The 26,372-nt window shown below is 47.9% G+C and overlaps 1 pseudogene; it reads right to left on the reverse strand.

The window, feature by feature from the left end:
- LOC117860361 (uncharacterized) overlaps positions 1 to 26,372 on the reverse strand; it is a 51,583-nt pseudogene that overhangs the window by 12,992 nt on the left and 12,219 nt on the right.

Genomic DNA, 26,372 nt, shown 5'->3' on the forward strand with positions numbered 1-26,372 from the left:
TTTTCCTCCTGGTGAGATTCCATCCGCTGAGGTTCAAGCCACTATTGTGGGGTTAGTAGAAGATGAATATGAACTTAGGATACAAGAAATCCAAAAATGTCCTTTCCATCGGGCGCAAGCATTCGTAAGACTCAATAGAGCCACAGATAGAGATGCCTTGGTTCAACATAGTCCTCATCAGAGAGGTGGTCTCAGTTTCACTTTTGTCAATCACAATAGGGGACCAAATACTAAGAGAGTGATGTTCAATAGGGAGTGTGTGGCGGAACCGCCCAAATTAACCTGACTAAAATGCATTGAAGTCGCCTGACATGCGATTATGCACTTTAAGCAAGTCAACTTGGTCGACCGTCGGATTTCCTCCGAGAAACCACGTAAACAGGATCGAGAAGCATCGCTCACGCGAGGGTGAGTAGCACAGAGATTACAACATTCCATCATGACAACATAGTTCAACAATTTATTACATCAGAGTTTTTGGAAATTCAAACCGAAATTTTGCATGGTTCGAGGTCAAATTAAAACTAGCGGAAGCTAAACGTCGATACAAGATATCATGAAGGAGCCGATCATGACATCAAAAACTCCTTCCTTCGCCATCCGAGGAAGGATCCCACTCGACGGTCCAGCCTGGAGGAAGCTGGGTCGGCCAAGTGGTACCAACACCCAAGCTACTGACATTACCTGAAAAAGATTAGCCACAACAAGGCTGAGCAACTAGTACTCAGCAAGACTGACCCATCGGAAAGACACGACCGAGACTTAGACATGCAAGGCTTTCTAGCTCTGGGGTTTTCTTGCCAAAAGCGTCTAAAGTCAGTCCTTACTTTCAACCTTTTAGCTCATGTTCTATGTTCTTTATCCATTCTAAATTAGCAACTTATACTAAACAAACATGGTTTCCAGGCAATTACTTAACAAACATCAAGATTAAAATCATCATCATGTTCCATCTTTACTCAGTGCAGAATAGCGATCAAGTAGTCCCAATCTATGAGAGGCAGACGAATCGATTCGAATTTATTAACCATGCATGGCAAACCCAATCTCACGACATCCACGCACCACGAAGGGTCGCTTCACTTGTCAGCCGTCCCCATCGATCCCTTAGGCACGTGCCAGGGCCAACTTCCTTTGGCATGCAATGCTCCACAGTCCCGGCCTATTGCTGCACTGTGACCGCACTTGCACCCACATGATGCACCATGGGAACGACGTTCCAAGGACAGCCGGAAGGTATGCCACGCCCCAGTTCAATCAGGTACTAGGCTTCCCCATCCCATACTAGGTATGAGATTATTACTTTCAAACACTTGATCACAAACGCTGACATGTTTCGACCTTAGTTCATTTTCATTTAGACAGACGGGGCAATCCACCAAGCATCGAACACTAGCCTGACCCCGTCCATCGTCCTTATAGTTGCGACAAATCTGAAACATTCAACTCCTATAACTCGCGAGTGACAGGAGATCACTCGACTTTTACCGAAACCTATTAAGCAATGCAACTACTCGGCCTTAGAAACTAGTATTCAAAAACAAGGTACTAAGTTATGCATCTAAGGTTCCATTACAACTCCTCGAAACGTAAATAAGCAATCAAGTAATCAATAAGTGGCATGAAAGCAAAATAGGGAGTTCATGCACCGGGGCTTGCCTTCAGAAAAAGCTTGCAGCTCCTCGGGGTCTTGCGCTGGGTCGGGCTCTCCTTCGCAGGGATGCAGCTGTTCCTCGGCGGGGTCTTCTTCTGGTGCTGGATGAAGCTCGTACGTCCCGTCGGCGAGATTCAACTCTACACGGAAATGCAATGCAGGGGTTAAACATTTTAGATGGTTATTTCAACACTCTCATGTTTTAACACGGACACTGGTAGCAAAGCTACAGAAAAAAAGTGGGGGAGTTCAACTTCTGTTGGTGGAGAGCAAGATGAGAGGGTCGGATTGGGGAAAACTTAGGGTCTGACCCTCAGGTTTAAGGAAAACTGTACCGAGGTCCTCAGACTCAACACAGAGGAATCCCCGAAAACATTTCACCGATACCCTCGGGTCAAAGAAAAAGAATTACAACCGAGCCCTCGGGCGAGGCGGAGAAAGGGTCGGCGAACTTGGCAGGGTCGGGCGAGACGAACGGGAAAAGGTCGGGCGAACCGAAACAAGGGTCGGGCGAACCGAAAAAAAGACAGGGGTCGGGCGAGATGGAAAGACAGGGGTCGGGCGAAACGAAAAGGACAAGGGTCGGGCGAAACGAAAAGGACAGGGGTTGGGCGAACCGAACGGAGAGGGGTCGGACGAACCGAACGAAGAGGGGTCGGACGAACCGAAAAGGACAGGGGTTGGGCGAGACGGAAAGACAGGGAGGTTAAGTAGCTTACCTCCAGGTCTACCGGCGAAGCCTTGGGGCCGAGCAGGAGCAGGCTGGGGCGGGAAGGTTGTACGCACGAAGGCTTGGGCGGCGGCGAGACTTCGACGGTGGTCCGGCGGCGGTGGTGCTTCTAGTGGACACCAGCAAGCTCTAGCACCGCGCGGAGGAGCGAGCGGCTGGTGTGTTGGAAGAAGCGGCTTGCGGGTGGCGGCGAAGTCGCCGGAGTGTGGGGGTGATGCAAGGGGGTGAGCTCCACGGAAGCTCAGCGGCGGCGCGGGAAGAAAGCGGTGGCTCAGAGGAGAAAGCAGGGCGCAGAGGAGAAAGCGGCGGCGCAGGTGCGGGCGGTGGCAAGGGGTGGCATTGCCGGTGAGGGGGTTCCCTTTTATAGGACCAGGGTGGCGCGGAGGGTCGAGGCGGGGCTCCGGTGGGGAAAGGATAAGGCCGGGAGCGGCGAGTGCTTGAGCGAGGCGGCCATTGGCCGACGACGCCATTGGGCAGAGGAGGCGGAGCTCCGAGTGGTCTTCGGCGGCGATTGGCCTTGGGCGGCGCGCGTCTGGGGCTTCCGGTCTGTCGGGCGGGCAAGGCAGAAAGGCTACCGTGGGGGTTGGGCGAGCGGGCGGAGGCGCGGGACGTCGGGGGCATCTCAGCTCTCTCGGCGAACGGGCGGAACCGGGTTGGCGGAGCAGAGCCGTGGCAGGCGGAAGGCGACTTGCGCTCGGCCGGCGATTGGCTAGCCCTGCGCTCGCTCCATCCTGTCGCGGGCGCGGGTTGGGTGCCGTGGCTCTCGTCCTGTCGCTGTCGCGCTGGGGATAGGGCACCGGCGAGCTGCTGGTGTCCGGCGGCCACGCGGCGCGCGGCGCGCGAGCGAACATGCTCGGGCGCGCGGGCGTCGAGGCTCCCTTCGGGCAGCAAGCCCAACCAGCTTTGGAGCGATCCTTCTCCGAATCTTTCAACACAACTCCCGAAACTCCCTTAAACAAACTTGTTCAACTCTGATCTTTCTTCAAACTTTGTTTAAGGTGTCGGTTTAGATTGTGAAAGGATGCAAAGATATTTCTGGCCAAAGTTAGCCAAAAATCTGGGATTCCAGACTTAGGATTTTTAGCATCCGGGGTGAGTTGACTGGTTTACCTCACTTTGACTGGGATTTTGAACAAGTTCGGGCCCGATTTGGATCTGGGTCAGTGTAACAAAGTTGGAACACTCTTGAGGTATTACAACTTCTATTAAGGCTCTGACTCGAGTTTAGATAGGAAAACGGGAGATGAAAGCTTGCAAAGATGGAGGAAAACTCGAATTCCAGGACTTAAGAGATTTTTAGGGTCCTGTAGGGAAGCCGGCTTGGGTTGCTGTTTTTGACTCCTTTCCACTCCGAATTAGACAAGGTGCCTTTAACAAAAGTTGTTGGAATTTAAAAGTTTTACAACTCTTATTTGGGCAGAAACTTAAGTTTGTATATAGAATTTCAAGCTTTAAAACAAACTCCAAAAGAGAGCTTCTTAGGTTTATAAAGATCATTTCACTTCTTAACTTAGGGATTTAATTTGACACTGGTTTAGAATTAAAGCACTTAATTTAGGTAGAGTTGTTACAGAGTGTTGGCTCCTGCTGATAGGCTTCCTAGTTGATTCTCGCAACATAGAGGACATTAAATCTTTTGGAAGATTAATCTATTGGCAAAAAGATAGTGTTATGGCAAGGGTAGTAGTAAAAGCAAGAGTCACTAATTTGGAGGATGTGCCTCACTATCTAATTTTGTTGGAGGGAGATGATTTTGAGGGGGTTTCTATCACGGTCCAATGTGAAATTATTCAGCAAACACTTCTGGGAGGGCAATTACAGGATGAAGGCATACCCCCTCCTGGATTCCAGGACAATTTCATATTTCCCGGCATCCCTTTGAACCAAAATGAGAATGTTGGGCAACAGCAAGATGAACACAAACAGCAGAATAACCAAATTGAGCCAAACCACTAGCATCAACACCAGCACATGGTGCCTGATCTTAATGATGAACCTATGGAAGAAGACCAGATGTTCGATCTTCAACAAGACCAAGACCTAAATCAAGAGGAGCCTCAGCAAGAAGAACAACAGGAGGAATTGGACTTACAATTGAGTCTTTCTGTGCCATTACCATCAGTCTCAAGCCCGGAGTATGAATCCTATAACCAAGACAAGGGGTCAGAGAAGAGTGTTGAACAACCAGAGCAAGACCAACACTTGGCCCCTGCAACACTGGAACATGATCAACAAGATAATCAACAGGATCATCAAATTGTGTTGGCTCTTGCCGCCATCCCACAACAACCTTCCTTTCTAGATTTGAATGAGATTGGGCCTTTCCACCAGGATGGAGACCCTGTGGAAGAGCAGGAGGGCCTGATCTACCAACAACCCCAGCAGCAAGAGATGCCTAGCCCAGAAGGGAATCTTGAACCTGCACATATGGAGATTGACAACTACCACCTACCTGAACTCCTCTTGCCCATTCAGCAACACCCCGACAATGAACAAGGATCAACTTACAACCTGCAACACCAAGTCAACATGGTTTTGACTGATATTGGTTCCAGCATAGATGCAGATCCTGGATGGGCCAACTGAACCCATAACTACCAAGAAGAGCTCCCTGATCTACACCAATTATGAGCTAGGTTCTTCTCTCCATTGGGCTCCTCACAACAGAAAAAAAAAACTAGGATTCTACCCCTGCAGGTGGAGACTGAAGCCAGGAGGAGCCCAAGAATCAGAACTCGCAACAATGGCTTCAAGCACAAGGGTTGTCCCAGTAGAAATTGTTTGGCATGCGCAGCCATGCCACCAACTCTCTCCAACAAAGTCATGGTCAAGGTGGGAACGAACTTTTGCAAGATGAATGTAGATAATGTCTCTGAAGATAGCCTGAAAGGAAGATCCCAGGAGCAGCAGCCAATAGGACCAAGGAGAAGCTCCAGGAAGGTCATATCCTCAAATAGTCAGAAAGGAAAAGAGAAGATATTTGACAGTGGTGTCTCTGGGAAGGTAGTAATGTTAACAATTGATGAGTTGTTTGTTTAGGTGCTCTATTTACCAATCTCTGGATAATGGGAATAATATTTTATCTACTGTATTGTAATGGGAGAAGTTGCCTCCTCTATCTTTTGTGGACCTATGATATGTTGGGATGGTTATCTATGGTGAACTTGGGGGCTTCTTGTGGATTTATCCTATTGCCCAAAGGTTTTTTCATGTCCTTTGTTTATCATGAATTCAGATCAATGTAATTGGAAATGGGTTATCTTATCTTGGAACATTAGGGGAATAAATCATGCAGACAAATGGGATGGTGTCAGAAGCAAAATTCTTGAAGCAAAATGTGACATTCTGTGTCTTCAAGAGACTAAAAGGGAATATTTTGACAATGCATATATCAAAAAAATTTGCCCACCTTCCTTCCCTGGGTTGGAAGCTCTGGGGGCTCTTTAATTGCCTGGAACAGTTCGAAGTTCATGGGTAGTCTGGAATTTCAAAATAATTTTGCTCAATTTGTCCATCTAACCTGCAACTTAACTCGAGAATCTTGGTTCCTAACTAATGTCTATGCTCCCTGCACGCCTGAAGGAAAAATAGCATTTCTAGATTGGTTCAAAGCGATCGATATGCCACAAGATTAAAAATGGCTGGTAGTGGGGGACTTTAATCTAATAAGGAAACCTCAAGATAGAAACAAACCAGGAGGAAATTTTCAAGACATGTTGGCCTTCAACAGTGCTATTAGCAGTCTAAGGTTAGTGGAACTTCCTTTAAGAGGTGCCAATTTCACCTGGACAAATAAACAATGTAACCCTCTTTTGGAAAGATTTGACTGGTTTTTCACATCAAATGCTTGGACTTTAACATTCCCAAACTCTTTTGCATCAACATTGTCAAGGGATTCCTCGAACCACTCATCGTGCATCATCTCTGTCTCAACTAATGTACCGAAACCAGCAATCTTCAGATTTGAGAATTTCTGGCTACAACATGGTAACTTCATTCTAGTCTTATCCCATGGGTGGAGTCTCCCTATTTCTCATACTGATCAAGTGAAAGTACTAACTGCCAAATTTAAGAACATCAGGAGAGTCCTCAAAGCTTGGAAAACTACTCTACCAAACTTAGCAAGCATGATACAGAACACGAAAGACCTTCTGCTTTTTCTGGACTTAATTGAGGAAACAAGGGATCTTACTCTTGAAGAATGGAATTTCAGAATGATCATCTACAACCATTTGCAGAACTTACTCAATCAACAAAGGACATATTGGAGACAAAGAGGGAAGGTAAACTAGATTAAAATGGGGGATGAATGTACAAAGTTTTTCCATGCCAATGCCACAATATGGAATAGGATCAACACCATCGGTTACCTTTCAGACACAAATGGGAATCAATTAAGTGACCATGAAGCCAAAGCTGCTCTACTTTGGAATTCCTTCAAAGATAGAATGGGCAGGTCAGATTATACTCATATGTACTTTCAACTACAAGACCTTCTAAGTCAGGATGACAATCTCGGATGGCTTGAGGAACCATTCACCAAGGAAGAAATTGATAAAGTAATCTCTAAACTACCCAATGATAAATCACCAGCACCTGATGGCTTCAATGAAGAGTTTCTTAAAAAATGTTGGCATCTAATAGCGCCAGACTTTTACAAATTGGTTGATGAATTCTATCGAGGGGATCTATGCCTTAAGAGCATCAATTCATCTTACATTGCTTTGCTAGCAAAGACAGAACATCCAATTATGGCTGGGGACTTTAGGCCAATCTCTTTGCTCAATTCAGCATTAAAACTCCTCACGAAACTCCTTGTAGAGAGACTGCAAAAGGTAATAAAGAGATTAATTCACAAAAAACCAATATGGTTTCATCAAGACGAGAACCATACAAGACTGCTTGGCATGGGCTTATGAATACATTCATATCTGCAAATCATCGAAGAGAGAACTGATAATCCTCAAATTAGATTTTGAGAAAGCTTTTGATAAGATAGAACACAAGGCAATTCTTGAGATCATGAAACACAAAGGTTTTGGACAAAGATGGCTGAAATGGATAGAAAGCATTTTAAACACAGGAACCTCATCAGTTTTGCTAAATGGTGTCCCTGGGAAAACTTTTCACTGCAAAAGAGGGGTTAGGCAAGGTGATCTATTATCACCCCTCTTCTTTGTGTTAGCAGCAGACCTACTGCAAACCATCCTAAACAAAGGAAAAGACCTATCTCATTTAAATTTGCCAATCCCTGAAAGAGCAGGATCGGATTTTTCGATTGTACAGTATGCTGATGATACCTTGCTCATCATGGAAGCATGCCCAAGACAGATGAGACACCTTAAAACAAGTGTTAGACACCTTTGCTATGTCAACTGGTTTGAAAGTAAACTACACCAAATCGGTGATGGTACCACTTAACATCAGTGACCAAACCTTGCAGTAGTTAGCATCAATCCTAGACTGCCAACAAGGGTCGTTACCCTTCACTTATTTAGGCCTGCCTCTGGGGACAACAAAGCCAAAGATAGAAAACTTCTTACCTCTAATTCAAAGAGTTGAGAAAAGGCTTAATTCCACGTCTGTCTATTTGAGCCAAGGTGGTAAATTGGAAATGGTTAACTCAGTGTTATCCTCCTCGACAGTTTTTGCACATCAACTATCAAGTTACCCAAAGGTGTCATCAATCAACTTGATAAATACAGGAAACATTGTCTATGAAGAGGGTTGGATCTTAACTCAAAAAAAACCATCGAAAGCAGCTTGGACGATGGTATGTGTACCCCAAAAATAAGGAGGTCTAGGAGTGGTGAATACACAGGCTCATAATGATGCTCTACTTCTTAAATTTTTACACAAGTTCTATTCCAGAGCAGATATCCCATGGGTCAACCTAGTCTGGGACAATTACTACCAACAAGGAAAGCTTCCAGGGCAACAGCGTAAAGGATCATTCTGGTGGAGAGATGTGGTTAAATTATTGGACAAATACAAAGGAATTGCATTTGCATCTTTGGCAGACGGTTCAACTATCTTGTTTTGGCAGGATTTATGGAATGGTCTAATACCATGTCAATGCTATCCCGAATTATTTTCCTTTGCCACCAACCAGAACGCCATGCCACATGCCGAGCTGTGTTCAACCACTCAGAATTGATCAACAACTTCAACTTACAATTATCAACACAAGCATATGAGCAGCTAAGTAACTTACAACAACACATTTCTAGCATCGTCATGGAAAGGGAACAAGATCAATAGTCATACATTTGGGGAACAACACAATTTTCAACAAGTAAAGCTTATAAAGCAACCATTGGTCAGAGAAGGGTGCATCCATCTTTCAAATGGGTTTGGAGATCCAGATGCCAAATGAAACATAAAGTTTTCTTCTGGCTGCTGTTAGTAGATCGTTTGCCAACAAGGGATATTCTAGGAAGAAAACTGTAACGACCTAGATTAATTAAGCCGAGTTTAATCTTGAGACAAGTTCCCTAATCTAGTTGACTCAGCTTTTCTTGAGCTATACTGGCTAAGTCTGGTTTTCAGGAGGACTTATCTTTGGAAAGTTGAGCAGGACGCCAAGAAAACTCTTTATAGAAGTTGGAGAACGAAGTCCCTGTCTTAACTTTGTTAATTGGACCTTGATCCAATTCACCTCTGAAGATCCCCAAATCTGCAGTTCAAATCGGCCCCGACCCCTGAAACTCAGCAAACCGCCGTTTTTCTCTAAGTCCCGAAACCAGTGTTCCTCCAAACTTTGGGGCCTTGGATCTCCGAATCCACTGCATCTTTGAACTCGACCCAATTACGAAAGTTGGACCTTAGATGGTGTTCTACAACTCTTGTTAAGGGAGTCCAAGTGGTGTAGTATGGAAATCGGGAGGTCATGAGGCTGAAAGATGGACCCAAAATAGGATTCCGCGGATCATCAGGCAAAGAGCGCCAGAGCGCGCACGCGCCCTGTTTCAGAGCACCGCCGCCGCGTGGCACGACCGTACCAGCAAGCGCCGCCTCACCCAATCGCCAGCTGTGACATGATGGATCAGCGTGCCTTCTTCCCAATCGCGCGCAGAAGTGCCCTGCAGACTCTCCGTCCTGTCTCGTCTCGCCCGAGACCTTGCCAGCCGCGTAGGGCGCCCTGCCACCGCTGCGACCGAAGATTGGCCGCTACCGCGCCAGTGCTGCCTCACCTCCCGCGCGCATCTCCTCACCAGGATCCCTGGCCGTGCCCCAACGCCTTCCGGCTTTTCCGTCGTACCTCAGTCGCGCTGCCCGCGTGCGCGCCCCGCGACGATACCGCCTTCGCCAACCACTGCACATGCAGTGACAACTCCTTTTCCCCTGCCTCGCCAGTAGCATGCCACGGCCAAGCCGCTAATCTACGCATGCTTGCGTTGCATCGCTCGCCCTGTCACCTCGCCTGCAGCGCCCTCGCCTGTAGTGCCCCCTTCCCTCCCTCCTGTCCACCGATATTGAGTCGCCGCGCCCAATCCCGTGCTTGACGCGACCAGGCACGCGCTCGACCTCGCCAGTCCTTCTGCCCGGCAAAACCGCACTTGCCTAGCGCTGTCTTCCTTGCCCAATGCCATAAGAGCCTGTCCCCGGAGCTCCGCTTCGCCGGCCAATGGAGCCGCCCACCAATCGTCGCTGAGGCAGAGCACTCCTTCTCCCTCGATCTTATCTTCGCACCGCTTGAGCTCGTACACTTCCACACAGCTATAAAAAGGGTACCGAAGCCTCTTACCGGAGTTCCCTCCGCCATCCTTGCCCTTCCCACACCCTCCTCTGTTTCGTGCTCAAGTGCTGCCGCCTAAGCTCTTTGTGGGATTCCCTCTCTCCACTCAACACCCGCCTTTCCAACCCCACTAGCCGCTTGCTTCCTTCACGCTGTGCTAGAGCTTGCTTGTTGTCCACAAGAAGCACCACCGCCGTTGAAGCACCGCCGGACCCCGCTGCCGCCCGAGCCTTAATGCCTTTCGACATTCCGCCTGAGCTTGTTTCTTCCCGACCCCAAGACTTCATCAGTAGGCCCAAAGGTAAGCTGCCGACCCTTTTCCAGCTCGCCCAACCCTTGTCCGTCTCGCCCGACCCTATCTGTTCTGCCCAACCCCTGTCCGCCTCGCCCGAGGGCTTAGCTGTATCTTTTTCTTGTGACCGAGGGTATCTGTGTAAATTTTTGGGGACTTCTCTGTGTTAAGTCTGAGGATCCCGGTACAGTTATTCCTTAGGTTTAAGGGTCAGATCGTAAGTTTTTCCCAATCTGACTCTTTTATCGTGTTCTAAATCAACAGAAGCTTGGGAAATCCATCTTAACTCGAGGAAAAATCAGAGAAATGTGAAATCACTTGGGTTGGAATTCTCTTTCTGAGTAGAATCCAATAAAATGGGTTTCACACCTTTCCTGTAGTTTTGCTACAGTTTCTGGGCTAAATCCTTGCAAAGTGTTGTTGAAATAACCGTCTAAGTGTTTGACCCTTGCATTTGCATTCCGTGTAGAGCTAAACCTCGCTGACGGCACGTACAAGCTGCACCCGGTGCCAGAAGACAGAGTTGTAGCCGAGCTGCCGCCTGCAGGAGCTGAACCTAAGAGCGCATGAGACTAGTTCACCTCCACCCCGCTTGAAGGCAAGCCCCGGAGTATCACCCAATCTTTCTAAACTTGCGCATGCCTTCTGTTGTATGTATGTGCATTTATGTTCAGGAGTTGTTTGGAACCGTAGATGCATGACTTAGTTTCCTTGATCTGAACACTAGTATGATAGGCTGAGTAGTTGCAGTGCTTAACAGGACTCGGTAAAAGTTGAGTGATTCCCTGTCACTCGCGAGTTATAGGAGTTGTCTGTTCTCCTTTTGTTACAACTATAAGGACGATGGACAGGGTAGGGTTTTGTGAACTATTTTGGTGGTTGGTGGATGGCCCTGTCTGTCTACATGAAATTGGTTAAGGTCGGAAAGTGTTGGTGTTCGTGATCAAGTGTTTGAAAATACTAATCTCATACCTAGTATGGGATGGGGAAACCTAGTACCTGATTGAACTAGGGCGTGGCTTATACCCCTGCTGTCCCTGGAACGAGGTTCCCATGGTGCATCATGTGGGTGCAAGTGCGGTCACAGTACGGCAAGAGGTCTGGACTGTGAAGCATTGCATGCCAAGGGAAGTTTGGACCTGACGCGCGCCTGGGAATTGATGGGGACGGCTGACAAATGAAGCGACCTTCGTGGTGCGCGGATATCGTGAGATTAGGTTCACCATGCATGGTTAAGAAATTCGAATCGATTCGTCTGCCTCTCACAGTTTGGGACTACTTGATCGCTATGCTACACTGAGTAAGAACGGAACTGGATGATGATGAATTGTGTCTCTTGTCATAAATTGCTTGGGAACTTTTGCTTGTTTAGCATAGCCGCTAACTTAGTCTGGTAAAACAAACTTAGAACTGGGAGCTAAAATCTTGAAAGTAAGGACATACTGTAGTTGCTTTTGGCAAAAACAAACCCCTCAGCCAAAAAGCCTTGCATGTCTAGAGGTTGGTGGAGTAGTATCCACCGGTCGATTAAGTCTTGTTGAGCATAGTTGCTCAGCCTTGCTTGTGGCACATCTTTCAGGTGAAGGTGAAGCCCCTGAGTTTGTTGTTGGTACTTGGCCTCCCCAGCTCCCGCCTGGGTAGACGGTCGAGTGGGATCCCTCCTCGGTCGACGAGGATAGGGAGCAGTGATGTCAGGATCGGCCTCATCCATGACATCCGACCCGGCGCTAGCTTCCGACTGGTTTATCTTTTCTGCTGCTTATGAACTCTGTAAAACTTTGTGAAATTCGAACCCGAGTTGAAAAATTTAATGTATTTGTTTAAGTGGGATGATCTGTTGTATTCTCTGGAACCACTCACCTTCGTGTGAGCTCTACTAATCCGGTCCTGTATAGTGGTCCTATCGGATGAAGTCCAACGGACTGCCGAGTTAACTTGGTTAAAGCATAAGACTGCGTGTCAGGTGACTTATTTGTGCTTTAGCTAAGCTAATCCAAGCGGTTCCGCCACAAAAACGAATGAATCTAGACTCATTTGTTTGCGAACTGTGTATCCTGCAGAAAAGAGAAACAGTTAACCATCTCTTCTTCAGATGCAATTTTGCTAAAGCGTGTTGGCAACAGATCGGTGTCACGTACGTATCCACAAGATCCTACTGGAATATTATTGAACAAATCAAGCATAAACTGGAAGTTCCTTTTTACATGGAGATTATCATTCTAATAATATGGAGCATCTGGACTACAAGGAATAACTGGTTGTTTAACGACTTGGACCCCTTCACCATGAACTGCAAACAGAAGTTTCTTGATGAATTTAGTGCCCTGCTACTAAGGGCACGACCAAGTTTGGTTCAGCAAATGGAAGTCTGGATGCACTCTTTTTAAGTTTGAAACGATCCAGAGATCTGTGTATTAGTCTTTCTTTTCCTTTCTGCTTTGTTTTGTTTGCTTTCTTTGTGAGACCTTAATTCCGCTTTGTTTTATAGGGTTCAACACCGCTCCTGTTTTCTAAAAAAATGGCGTTTGAATGGCGAGTCGCAGGCTGTTTATGAAAGCCGCTTCTTCTGTCTTGCCACCGTCGAGGAGCCTGGCGCAGCAGGCGAGTCCAGAGGCGCAGTTCGTGGGGCCGGCGTGGCCGGGGACGTCAGACTGCCTCGCTGGCCGTTGGAAGGCTGCCGGTGGTGTAGTGCCGCGCGGTGGCGTGGGTGTGGCCGCAACAGTTGGGGCGGTGCACTCATTTAGGCCTTGTTTAGTTGCCCTGAATTTGGATGTCCAAAATTATTGTTGTGGCACAATAGCACACTGTAGCGTTTCGTTTGTATTTGTAAATTATTTTTCAAATATTGACTAATTAGGCTCAAAAGATTCGTCTCGCAAAGTACAACAAAACTGTGCAATTAGTTTTTGATTTCATCTACATTTAATACTCCATGCATGTACCGCAAATTTGATGTGACGGGGAATCTTCTTTTTGCATAGTGTCAAAATTGGGAGTTTGGGTGGAACTAAACAAGGCCTTAGGTGGTCGGCCACTGCATCTTGCGGGGGAATGTTTCTCGTGCGCGCATGCCAGGAGTAAAGTTCGAATCGGTGAGGTGTGTTGCGCAGGTCGTGGCACTAGGCTGCACGAGCCGTTGTCGTAGGGGCTGGCCGTGCTTGGCGCTGGGGTCTTGCACCGGCAGGCAACAACTTCGATCAGCATAGGGTCTTCATGGCGCCTAGTTGGGCTGGGCTGCCGTGGCAGCAGCTCAACAGGGAGTAGCTCGGCCCTAGCAGGCGCAGGGGGCTCAGATGTGTGTGGGTCACGAGCCTGCGATCCCGCGCTTGGAAGGATGCGCTGTAGCGTCGTCATCTTGCCAGGGCATGGGCGCACCGCTTGCTGGTCAGCAACAGTGGCACCTGTCGCTGTCGCCTCACGTGTAACAAAAACAAAGTGCAAAAAGGTGAAGGGGTCACTTTGTTGCCTCTTCCAATTCAACCCCAACTTCCAACTTTAGCACTATGTAAAAAGAAGATTCCCCATCACATCAAACTTGCAGTACATGCATGGAGTACTAAATGTAGATGAAATTAAAAACTAATTGCACAGTTTTGTTGTACTTTGCGAGACGAATCTTTTAAGCCTAATTAATCAATGTTTGGATAATAATTCACAAATACAAACGAAATGCTACAGTGTTGCTACAGGAATTTGGGTTGTCCAAAGTTGGGCAACTAAACAAGACCCAAGTAAAAAGCCATGTGCTAGCAGTCACATGCATTTATCAGTTATTACTTCAAAGTTCAAACTCCAATCCTTATTTCCTAAATGACCATTTAGCCCGTTTAAACACTACACAATGGCCAACTGTATCTGTTTAAGTGGCCATTTAGCTGGATTAAATTACCTTTTTGCCTGATAATTTGCTAAACTTATATTCCTTGCTTGCTTTGATTAATTTTAGTTCTTATACACAGTAGCACACTTAAATATTAATCCTTTAAAAAAATCATACATGTTTAACAGAGGGCGCAGATAAAACAAACTAGACAAACCTAGGGAAAACTATGTGACATTGTAAATAAGAAGAAATGGAAACCGGAATTCAAGTCGAAGCATGAGTCAACAAGAATGGTGCTGCATCATGATATGTATGAATGCCAACAGAAGATGAACAACCATTTCAAGAACAACATGGGATAATGTTAGGTATAGAATAAAAAAATATACAAAGGTAAGAAGAATGCGAAACCAAACTGATTATCAGTTGTTTTACGGTAGAATTTATAGAACGAAGGTGTCCCAGTGGCTGCTCTGCAATGTGAATGCAAATAATTATAAGTAAGCTGTCCAGAAAGCAACAAAGCTACTGAGATATTGGTGAAGAATATGATAATGTAAAAGAAGTGACTGAAGAGTACGATTAAAGAACTATCTCTCCCTTATAATTACCTTTATTTTGTCTCCACGAACTAGCTTCATTTGCAAATTTTGAGCAGGAATCTGGGAAGTTTCCACAAAAGATTATCCTCAATTGACAAGCACATTTGAATCAATTAAGCCAAAAGAAGGTAAACCTTTTTACATTCTTGTCTGGTATTCTTCCGTTTAGGCTGCTTCAAATCCATCAGAAACTCATCAAACTGAAAAAACATGGTGAACAAAGAATATCAGCAAACATTGAGACATCACAATAAACTAGCCAACTAACATGTAATCTCACAAAGTTTAGCATAGAATCAACAAGGCAGTGATTCCATAAAAAATCCACTGTTTTAAAAGGATGGTCCACATGCTATGCTTTATCTGAAATGTGTCCTCTTAGCTACAATTATCTGGTAAAGATAACTACTTTTTCTGGCACTAATAAAGGAAGAAGTGAGCCAAAACAGGTATAAGACCTCATGGCCCACAGAGGAAGTCTAACCAGAATGCTAAAACAAGCTGATTCACCACTATTTACAGATAAATTACAACAGAAAATGATAGAGAGTATATCAACAACCAAGTGTCATATTTTTTAACAAACATGAGAGGTTGTGGGAAAAGAACAGAAAAATGCCTTGACTTAACAGTATATGAGGGAAATAGTAGCTGCACCCAAACTGTGAGCTTGTTTGCACTTCTAGTCCACCAAGATTTTCTTAAAACTAGATGTCCCACCCAAGTACTGAAACCCCCAAGTTGCAGTGTAATATGGTTAGAACTTTAAGTCCCAACTTCAAGCATTGAACCATCCAGAAGGAAATGCTATTAATATCGTAATTCGTAATGTGTTAGCACCTCTTGTAATTCCTTCAATTTGCTGAATTCACCTTCAGACGGAAAAGTAATATGTAATGATGACACGTTCATCTGAATGCAGCAGAAACAAACAGATATTAACTTGGTTCGATACATCTGAAGGTAGTCTTGTAAGAGCTATACAGAGATAGTTGCCAAATAAACAAAGCAACCCAAAAAGGTCACCACTTCACATATACATGAGGCTACATCAATAATTAGTAATGTGACATTCAGCCCAGTTTCAATTAGGCCCACGGTGGCCCATGTGTGTGTTGATGCAAGTTTGTAGGGGGTTTAGTCCCACCTTACTTGTTGAGGGTGGGTTACACTAACATATAAGGTTTCTAGAGTCAATGCCATCAACCCGGTTAACCCTTTTATATGAAGCGTAGAAAGCTTAAGTGGGTTAGTGGGAGTGTGGCGCTCAGAGTGAATTTGAGCCTCTAAAGATAGGGATAGGATTTCAAACTTTTATTATTATTACTAGTATTTAAACTTTTATTATTATTACTAGTAGAAATGCTAGGAGTGTGGCGCTCAGAGTGAATTTGGGCCTCTAAAGATAGAGATAGGATTTTAAAATTTTATTATTATTACTAGTATTTAAAATTTTATTATTATTACTAGTAGAAATGTCCGTGCGTTGCTACGGGTCCTTACTTGCTCTCACGTTATTATTGGTTTATTCTTAATACGTTGGCTTCTTTTCACAATTTGTTGGTGCATTGTCCTAGCAGTCCTCTCTTTGCAAGTATAGTAGTAGAAAATATTTATGGGTGGTTTGATACCATCTGTTTATTACGTGGGATCCACACATGGAAATAAAAAAAATCACCACTTAACCTCTGCTCTAGCCATATTCGTTCTCGCCGTCGCCCAGGCAAGCGCTCGTCCTTCCCGTGCCTAGCCTCATTCCCGCTTCGAGCGCTAGGCCACAGCGCCTCTAGTCGCCATGAGCAGGAGTGTGTTCTCCTTTTCTTCTCATTTCTATCCACCTCCCTTCTATAATGCACGCCAAATCGTTCCAACCAAGTGCAAAATCGGGCCCCCAATTGCTAGATGTGGAGGCCTTAGTTCCGAATCTGGAGGGGATCAACGTCATTGAGGTGGGTGTTCCCAACCAGATGGTGGCCAAGGTGCTGGGGTTATCGACAAAAACGATGATGCAGGAGGAAGTGGTGCTTCCCATCGGCAGTGAAGTGGCCCCCTCATGCTAGGGCAGCTCCGGAGGGTTAACGACGGCGGATCCGTTGGGCAATGGTGCACGAAAATGGGAGATTTTCTCTTCACCATGCGGTCACCCCAACCGTGGCGACACCGGCCATGCTGCTCGGTGGCCGGCGCCCAGGGCCCATGATCGGCATGGCTAGACGTAGCGCACGGGCCCCGTGATGGCCGGTGTGGCCGGCGCAGCGTACGGGAGCGCAAGAGTTGGTGCGGGTAGGCACAACCTCTTTTCTCGATGGCCGAGCCTAAAATAATTAACTCCCATGACTGCGGGTTGATGACGAAAAAGTTGAGATTTTTTTTCAAAAAATCATGACGGTTGGAAGAAAAAACCACATTTTAATATTAAAAAAAATAGTCTGATAGTTTAGTTTTTAGACCTAACGTGACGTAAGTGTATTTAACTGCGCACCCAGAGAATCAGACATTCAGAGTGCACCAACAACAGCCGCAACCATGGAGCAATCCATCCCTGATCCACCTAGCCTCTGCACCCTGCTCTCACTTATTGACTCGCTCCTCTTCTTGCTTCACCACGCCCATGGCCGCAAGAACCCAACGTGAGCATGCAAGGGGAAGCTCCCTCCTGGGCCACCGGCGCTAGTCTTTGTCACCAAGTTCTTGGTGCTCCGGCGATCGATCTTTGACCATGGCCTGCTCCTCCGGGAGCTGCACGCGCACCACAGCCCCGTCATCTCCATCCGCCTCTTCCGCACCACACGTTGGTCTTCGTCGCCGACCGCCGGCTAGCTCGTAATCCTATAACTTCCTTGGACGGATTTCTCCTTTTGCTCCTCAGCCTACAACTTCCTATCAACATAGCTTAGAACATTCCTGTGACTTAACACAAATCTACTGCCTTATAACTTTGCTTCCTTTCCTTCTCTTCAGCATAAGCAATAATAATATAACCTACAAGACCTCCTGTGCAAAATGTGACTGCTGCATAATATTAACACGGATGTGGGCACTGCAAGAACCTCCGCAGCGAAACTGTTCGCAACATTGCAGCACCAGTTCACATCTTCACTCCCCTGGAGATCAAGATGTCCCCGTACGGTTCCAGCTGAGTAACCTTGATGTAGCGCTTCTCATATGGGGTTTGAGTCGGTTCGGTTTCTTCCAGAAGGTCTAAAACGAATGTTAACTGTTTAATTCTATGTTGGTTCAAACAGTTTCACGTGCTTGAGAAAACAGTTTCACATGTTTATATATAACAGAGCGAATAAAGGAAAGAGACACAACCAACCAGGAGTTGGCCCAAAATCTGAAAGCCTTCTCATCTTGAAGTCCCTCACTTCTTGCTCCAATGGAAAGTCTTCATCAACTGGATCAAGATTCCCCAAGCTTCTTCCAGAGGAATGTTGCCTCCTCTTGGACCTGCTCAAGAACCATGGCATGGCCACTATAAGAACCTAACCAATACAACGAAGGACCTAAGGGAGCTAGATATTTTCTATTTGCCTGACACTTCATCAAGAAGATTCTACACTTCAATTTCTACACTTACAAGCATATACAAAAGGAGCATCTGTTGAGATCATGAAAGCATTCTTTAAATAGCAAGTTCTTTCGGTACCAAAAGATCACATAACCATAGTTCAGAGTACTAACATAGGTGACATGCTATTACTATTAGTCAACAGTCACCTTCCACTTCCTGATGATGGCAATTGCACTTCTAGATCCAATGGTATAAACCCCTGTCCAGAGCCACCAGCACTCGAACCAGACCTCCGACTTTGTAGGGATACGAGGTAGGCTACATGTGGCGGAACCACCTCGGATTAGCTTGATTAAGCAGAGTTTAGCCGCCTAACATGCGACACTCCTGCCTAACTCGAGCTAACATGAAGCGCCGTCGGATTTCCTCCGATTTAACCACTTAAACAGGATCGAGTTCAGCAAACCCACACGAGGTGAGTGGTTACAGAGAATACAACAAGTCCACTGAGTTAAACAAGTTTTACTCAATTAGTTCGGCCATAAAATCCAACATCAGAGTTTTACAAAGTTCAAAAGAACGACAAAGAAAACACTAGCAGAAGACTTCGTCGGGGTCGGATGTCCGGGCGAGGCCAGCCAGAACATCATTGAGTCCTCTCCTCGCCGTCCGAGGAGGGGTCCCACTCGACCGTCCAGCCTGGCGGGAGCTGGGGCGGCCAAGCACCAACCAGAGAGGGGTCGGACGCAGCAACTTCACCTGAAAACAGAAGCCACAACAAGGCTGAGCTACTAAGCTCAACAAGACTTAACCGATAGGAGTAAGGACTACTCCTCCTACTAGACATGCAAGGCTTCTTGGCCAAGGGGTTTGTTTGCCAAAAGCACTAAGTACAACCTATTTTCAAGTTTTAGCTCCGGTTCTAAGTTGATTAACCGGTCTAGGTTTTGCAAACTGTTCTAAGCAATCATGGAGCCAAACAAGAGGGGTAGATATAACAAACAACATTGCCATCATCAGATTCCTCATTTACTCAGGGTGACATAGCGATCAAGCAATCTCAAACTGTGAGAGGCAGATGAATCGATTTGAGTTCTTTAACCATGCATGGTGAACCTAGCCTCACGACATCCGCGCACCCGGAGGTCGCTTCCTGTGTCGGCCTTCCCCATCAATCCCCTAACTCGTGTCGGGCCCATTTCCTTTGGTGCAAGGTTCCACAGACTCGGCCTCTGCCGTCCTGTGACCACACATTGCCACCACGTGCGACAACCAGCAGGGGAAACTCCGTTCCAAGAACAATGGGGCGACCGCTCACGTCTAGGTTCAATCCGGTACTAGGCTTCCTCATCCCATACTAAGTATGAGGCTAGTACTTTCAAACACTTGATCACGAACACCACCGCTGTCGGGCCTTAGCAGATTTCATAGACAGACGGGGCTAACATCCATCCACCAAAGAGTTACCCAAAATCCTGCCCCATCCATCGTCCTTATAGTTATAACAGGAGAGTAAACATGCAACTCCTATAACTCGCGAGTGACAGGAAATCACTCGGCTTTTACCGTTTTCCTAGTTAAGCAATGCAGCTACTCGGTCCAACAGCTAGTGCTCAGATCACTGGGATAACTATGTTATGCATCTAGGGTTTCACCCAACTCCTATATGTAAATGCACAAGCATGTTACCGAAGGCATGCGCAAGTCCGGTAAAACACATAGGATTTTCATGCAACCGGGGCTTGCCTTCAAGCAAGGAGGACGGAAACTGCTCGGCTCCGGGAGCGACTTCGACTTCGGAGGGCAGGAGCTCGGCTACAGCTTCTTCTTCGGGCGCCGGGTGAAGCTCGTAGAAACCATCGGCGAGGTGTAGCTCTACACGAATGCAATGCAAGGGTTAGCTTAGATAGTTAGTTCAACAGCAACACTGGCTCGCCTGAGCCTAGAAACTCGCGACAAGGAGCAGGGGGCGATGGTGGTTCAAGAGCTGATGTTAACCAAAAGGTAAGGGTGGAAAAGAACTAGTGGTCTGATCCTTGAACTAGAGGACGTGAGAAACCCGGGGTCCTTAGACGCAAGCGCTGAAGGTTTCCCAAGTTTTACACATACACCCTCGAGTTGAAGAAAAAGATCACAGCCAAGCCCTCGGGCAAGGCGGATAAGGGTCGGCAGAACAGACGGGGTCGGACGAGACGGAACTGGGGTCGGGCAGATAGGAGGGGTCGGGCGAGGCGAACTGGGGGTCGGCAACTCACCTTCTTCCTGAAAGGAAAGCTTGGGGTCGGGAAGGAGCAGACTTGGGCGGAGGGACTAAAGCTTCGAGCAAGGGCTAAGACTGGAAATGCTCCGGCGGCGGCGCTGCTTTTTGCGGAACACAAGAGAGCTCTTACGCAGCACGGGGAGCAATCTGCTGGATGACTTGGAGAAAACTGAGATAATTTGAGAGCAGGGCTCCTCAGGACTTGGTGTGTGGCGCTAGGAGCTTGAGCAGGTAGCGAGAGAAAGCTAAGGGCAACAAGAGCAGAGGGAACTCCAGCGACGGGGGCATTCCTTTTATAGCTGCTGGGGTAGAGGAACGGAAACGGCGCGGGGAGAGAGAAGGGGAGCGGCGCGAAGGCCGCGGAGAAGCAATGGAGTGCTCCGCCGTGGCGGCGATTGAGCAAAGAGGGCGGTGCTGCAGAACTCCGGGGGTGACGCCAGCGATCATTGCGTTCTGCTGTCAGGGCGGCGTAGGGGCGGGTAGACTGGTGGTTGGGATTTGGCGGAGAGCGGGCGTCGTCGTGCGGAAGAGGTGATAGAAGCAACCGGTTAAACGGCGCTAGAATCGAGAGCGCACAGAGGAGAAGACAGGCGGAGGCGGGCGCGGGGGAGAGCGCGGAACAACAGATTGTCGGGCGGCTTCTGACAGAGCGGGGAAAGGAACTGTCGCGGCCGCGGTCGGGGTTTGCGGTGGAGGAATCGTCGTGTAGCGATGACCGGGCGGCGCAACTGTGGCTCAAGGGACGGAAAAGACGGGCGACATCGGTCTTCGGGGCCGGGATCTGGTAGCGTGATGATGGGCGCGGGAGGCGAGGCTCTGCAGAAAGGGGTGCAGAGGGCTTCCGCTGCCATTGGGGGAAAAGGGGCGCGGGAACCCACTCTGCTGCTTGCCTGAGACAAAACTGAGCGGTGGCGTCGGAGAAAACGAGCCACGCAGCAAGGAAACTCTGGGGGCGGCCATGCAACTCGAGTGCGGCTGTCGTGTTGGATCTGGAAAAGATCTCGCGGGTCCACCTGTGGATAGATCTGATGGGGGAGGGAGATCAGCAGGATTCGACGGGGGCTGAGCTCGCCGGGGTCGGAAGAGGGGCGAAGCAGGAAGGGGTCGGATCTCAGGGGTCGGGACCGATGGAAAACTGGGCACTTAGGCGCGGTCAAGCCAAACAGCTGACTAAGGTTAAGGGCTGGGATTAAGCCTAACTGGGAAGGCTTAGGGTCGGTCGTTACAGCCTACCCCCCTTAAAAGAATCTCGTCCCGAGATTCAGAGATCAAAAGGGTGTGCTGTTCTTACCTCCTTGATGGGATAGAAAACCTGGAAAACGCTTGTTCAGATATTCGTCCGTTTCCCATGTTGCTTCGTCTTCGGTGTGGTTTCTCCAAAGGATCTTGTACATCCTTACCACTTGGTGTCGGGTGTGCCTTTCCTTTTGGTCAAGAACTCGATCTGGGTACTCGGCGTAGGTCAGGTCGGGCTCTACTTGGAGTTGTGCTTGCTCTAAGATCTCTGTTGGAACTCGGACACATTTCTTCAGTTGAGACACATGAAAAACATCATGTATTGCCAACAGCTGCTCTGGGAGTTGGATCCGGTAAGCAACGGGTCCACATATCTCCACAACCTCATAAGGGCCAACATAGCGGGGCGCTAACTTGCCTTTTATTCCAAACCGTTGCACTCCTTTGGTCGGGGAGACTCAAAGATACACATGATCACCAAGGTCGAACTGCAGGGGTCTTCTCCGCTGGTCGGAGTAACTCTTTTGTCGAGATTGGGCAGCCTTGAGATTCGCTTGAATTACCTTCACTTGCTCTTCGGCTTCTGCCACTAAGTCAGGGCCATAGACCTGTCTTTCTCCTGGTTGGGACCAGTTCAAGGGTGTCCTGCATCTCCTGCCATACAGGGCCTCAAATGGTGCCATCTTCAAACTGGCCTGATAGTTGTTATTGTAGGAGAATTCTGCTAAGGGCAGACACTTGTCCCAGTTCTTGTCATAGTGGATAACACAGGCTCTTAACATATCTTCAAGAATCTGGTTGACTCTCTCGGTTTGGCCATCGGTCTGAGGATGATATGTCGAGCTTCAGATGAGCTTGGTGCCCATAGATGCTTGTAGTTGTTCCCAAAAACGTGGCACAAACTGAACTCCTCTATCTGAGACGATAGTCTTGGGTACACCATGTAAGGAAACGATACGGTCGAGGTACAACTCTGCATATTGCTTGACTGTGTAGGTGGTACGAACAGGTAGGAAGTGTGCCGTCTTGGTCAGACGATCCACGATAACCCAGATGGAATCATACCGTTGAGTTGTAAGGGGGTAATCCAACTATGAAGTCCATGCTGATGTCTTCCCATTTCCAAGAGGGAATAGGTAGCGGCTGCAAGGTTCCTGCTACCTTCAAATGACTGGCCTTGACACGTTGACAGGTGTCACATTCTGAAATATAACGAGCTATCTCTGGTTTCATTCCACTCCACCAAAAGGTTTGACGAAGATCATGGTACATCTTATTGCTGCCAGGATGGATCGAGAACTTGGAGAGATGAGCTTCATCCAGGATTTGCCTTCTTAACTCGGGGTCGGCGGGCACTACTAGTCGGTTTTCATAATACACACCTCCTGTTTCGTCCTGACGGAATTGCTTATATCCTTCCTCCTTTGCTGAGATCTTGCTGATGATCCGTTTTACATCCTTATCCTCCACTTGTGCTGACCGAATTTGGTCCTCCAAAACTGAGTTAAGGATGATGTGACCAAGGGTTCCACGAGGAATAATCTCCAAACTTAGTTTTCCCATTTCGTGACACAGGGTTTTGGTGAAGGCTGCTGACAGCAAGCAGTTGCAATGGGGTTTGCGACTGAGGGCATCGGCTACCACATTGGCCTTGTCAGGATGATAGTGCACTTCCAACTCATAATCCTTTAGCAACTCTAGCCATCTTCTCTGACGCATGTTGAGGTCGGCTTGAGTGAAGATGTACTTGAGGCTCTTGTGGTCTGTGTAGATGTTGCAGTGAGCTCCCATTAGGTAGTGCCTCCATATCTTTAAGGCATGTATCACTGCTGCCAACTCAAGGTCATGTGTCGGGTAGTTTAGCTCATGAGGTCGTAACACTCGTGAGGCATAGGCAATGACTCGGCTGTCTTGCATAAGAACACATCCGAGTCCAGTGCCAGAGGCGTCACAGTATACGTCATATGGCCTAGAGGGGTCGGGTTGAGCCAAAACTGGGGCAGTGGTTAGCAAGTGCTTCAGGGTCTTGAAGGCTTCTTCACACTTGACGTTCCACACAAACTTGGCCTCTTTCTTTAGCAACTCGGTCATCGGCTTAGCTATCTTGGAGAAATCCGGTATAAAACGCCGATAGTAACCTGCAAGTCCAAGGAAACTCCTGATCTGGTGTACGGAGGTAGGAGACTTCCATTCCACGACTTCTTGTACCTTGCTGGGATCCACGGCGATACCGTTCTTAGAGATAGTGTGTCCCAAAAACTTGACACTATCTAACCAAAACTCACACTTGGAGAACTTGGCATAAAGCTGGTGATCTCTCAGACGTTGGAGAACTATATGAAGATGGTTGGCATGCTCTTTCTCGTCCTTCGAGTACACTAGGATATCATCAATGAACACCACTACAAACTTATCCAGTTCGGGCATAAACACCGAGTTCATAAGATACATGAAATAGGCGGGTGCATTGGTGAGTCCAAAGGACGTGACTAGGTATTCGTACAGTCCATATCTGGTAGAGAAGGCTGTCTTGGGTATGTCACAAGGTCGAATCTTGATTTGGTGATAACCGGAACGAAGATCGATCTTGGAGAACACTTTGGCTCCGGCTAACTGATCGAACAAGACATCAATGCGTGGCAGCGGGTACTTATTCTTGACTGTTACCGCATTGAGGGGTCGGTAATCCACACACATCCGTAAACTGCCGTCTTTCTTCTTCACAAACAGGGCGGGGCAACCCCAAGATGATGTACTGGGTCGAATGAAACCTTTTTCCAACAGATCATGCAACTGGGCCTTCAACACGGCTAACTCAGCGGGTGGCATCCGATAGGGTCTCTTAGATATCGGGGCTGTGCTAGGAATCAACTCTATGGAAAACTCCACTTCTCTATCAGGTGGCATACCCGGTAAATCTTCTGGAAACACATCAGGGTACTCACAGATAACAGGGAGGTCTTCTAGACGGGCTCCCAAGAGATGGTAAGCACAAGGAGTCGAAGACTCAGGATGGGTTAAAGATAGGGTAGAACTGCCATGAGAGGGCGAGCTGATGTAAAGAGATCGGGCTGAGGTATCTAGAACAACATGATGTCGGGCCATCCAGTCCATACCAAGGATGACATCTATGCCTTTCAGGTCAAGGATGACAAGGTTTTCCTTGAAGAGGGTGGGGCCTAGCTGGAGAGGTACAAGAATAACGACCTGATCCGACGTTATCCTTCCTCCAGGAGTGGCGATCACATAGGGTTCCTTAGTGTGACCGACACCTAACCCACATCTCTCCCTTGCCTTATTCCCGATAAAGCTATGAGAGGCTCCCGAATCAAACAACACAACAACAGTTTGATTTAAAACCAGGAAAGTACTCGTCATTACTGACGCACCTTCGGGAAGTTCGGTCAAGCTGGTGTAGTTGAGTCGGCCTTGTCGGACTTGCACCTTGGGCCTTCTTCCTCTAGCTGCCATGGGGTTCTGGCCTTGCTGCTGATTCTTGTTCCTGGGGCAGTCCTTTGTAAAATGTCCTTCATTGCCGTAGGTAAAACACCGATTTCTGGCTGTCGGGCGAAGTGGCGTTGGCAGGGTCGGCCGGGGTACTTGCGGTTGGAAGCCTGGAAAACGAGGCGTTGTCGCCGGCGGGGGTTGGGCGATCCATCTCCCTGACTGCTGGGGTCGGCCAGGGGCTTGTGGAGGAACCATCCGGAATCTCCGAGTCGGTGGACTCGGAAATGCCACAGAGGCCTTCCGCTTCTGGTTGGCCTTGAGGGCTTGCATGCAGTCCTCCTGAGAGATGGCCAGGTTGACCAACTCATTGTAGGTGTCCACCCTGATGGGGTTCAACCTTTCCCTGAGCTCCAAGCTTAGTCCTCAGCGGAATCTGTCCCGCTTCTTCTCGTCTATGTCCGCATGATAACCGGCATAACGGCATAGGTCATTGAAAGCTTGGGCGTAATGCAGCACATCCCGAGTTCCTTGAGTGAGGGCAAGAAACTCGTTGAGCTTACGCTCCAGGAGACCTTCGGGAATGTGATGCGCTCTGAACGCCGTCTTGAACTCGTTCCAGCTGACCACGTGGCCAGCAGGCAGCATGGCATGGTAGTGGTCCCACCAAAGCCGTGCGGACCCACGCAGCTGCTGAGCTGCAAACCGCGCCTTGTTGTTGTCGGGGCATGGAGCGGTAAGGAGCTCGAACTTGGATTCGATCGTACGAACCCATGCATCAGCGTCGAGCGGCTCTTGTGTCTTTTCGAACAGCGGGGGCTGCGTCCCCAGAAAATCCTCATACCGCGCGATATGCGGCTGCTGCTGTGCTCTTCCACCATGTGGCTGCTGGTGTTTTCCTTGCACCAGATGCCTTAGCAGCTCGGTTTGAGTTGCTAGGATTGCCTCCAATGGCGACAGGGGCGGGGGCGGGGGAAGATCCTGTCGCTGATCACTACCACTGGGCATAGATCCGGACCTCGTGCGGTGCGCCATCTGCAAGAGTTAACGCCCCATTAATTCTCATAACCTTAGGTGCA

The sequence above is a fragment of the Setaria viridis genome, chromosome 6, assembly GCF_005286985.2.
Source record: "Setaria viridis chromosome 6, Setaria_viridis_v4.0, whole genome shotgun sequence".
NCBI classification, from domain to species: Eukaryota; Viridiplantae; Streptophyta; class Magnoliopsida; order Poales; family Poaceae; genus Setaria; species Setaria viridis.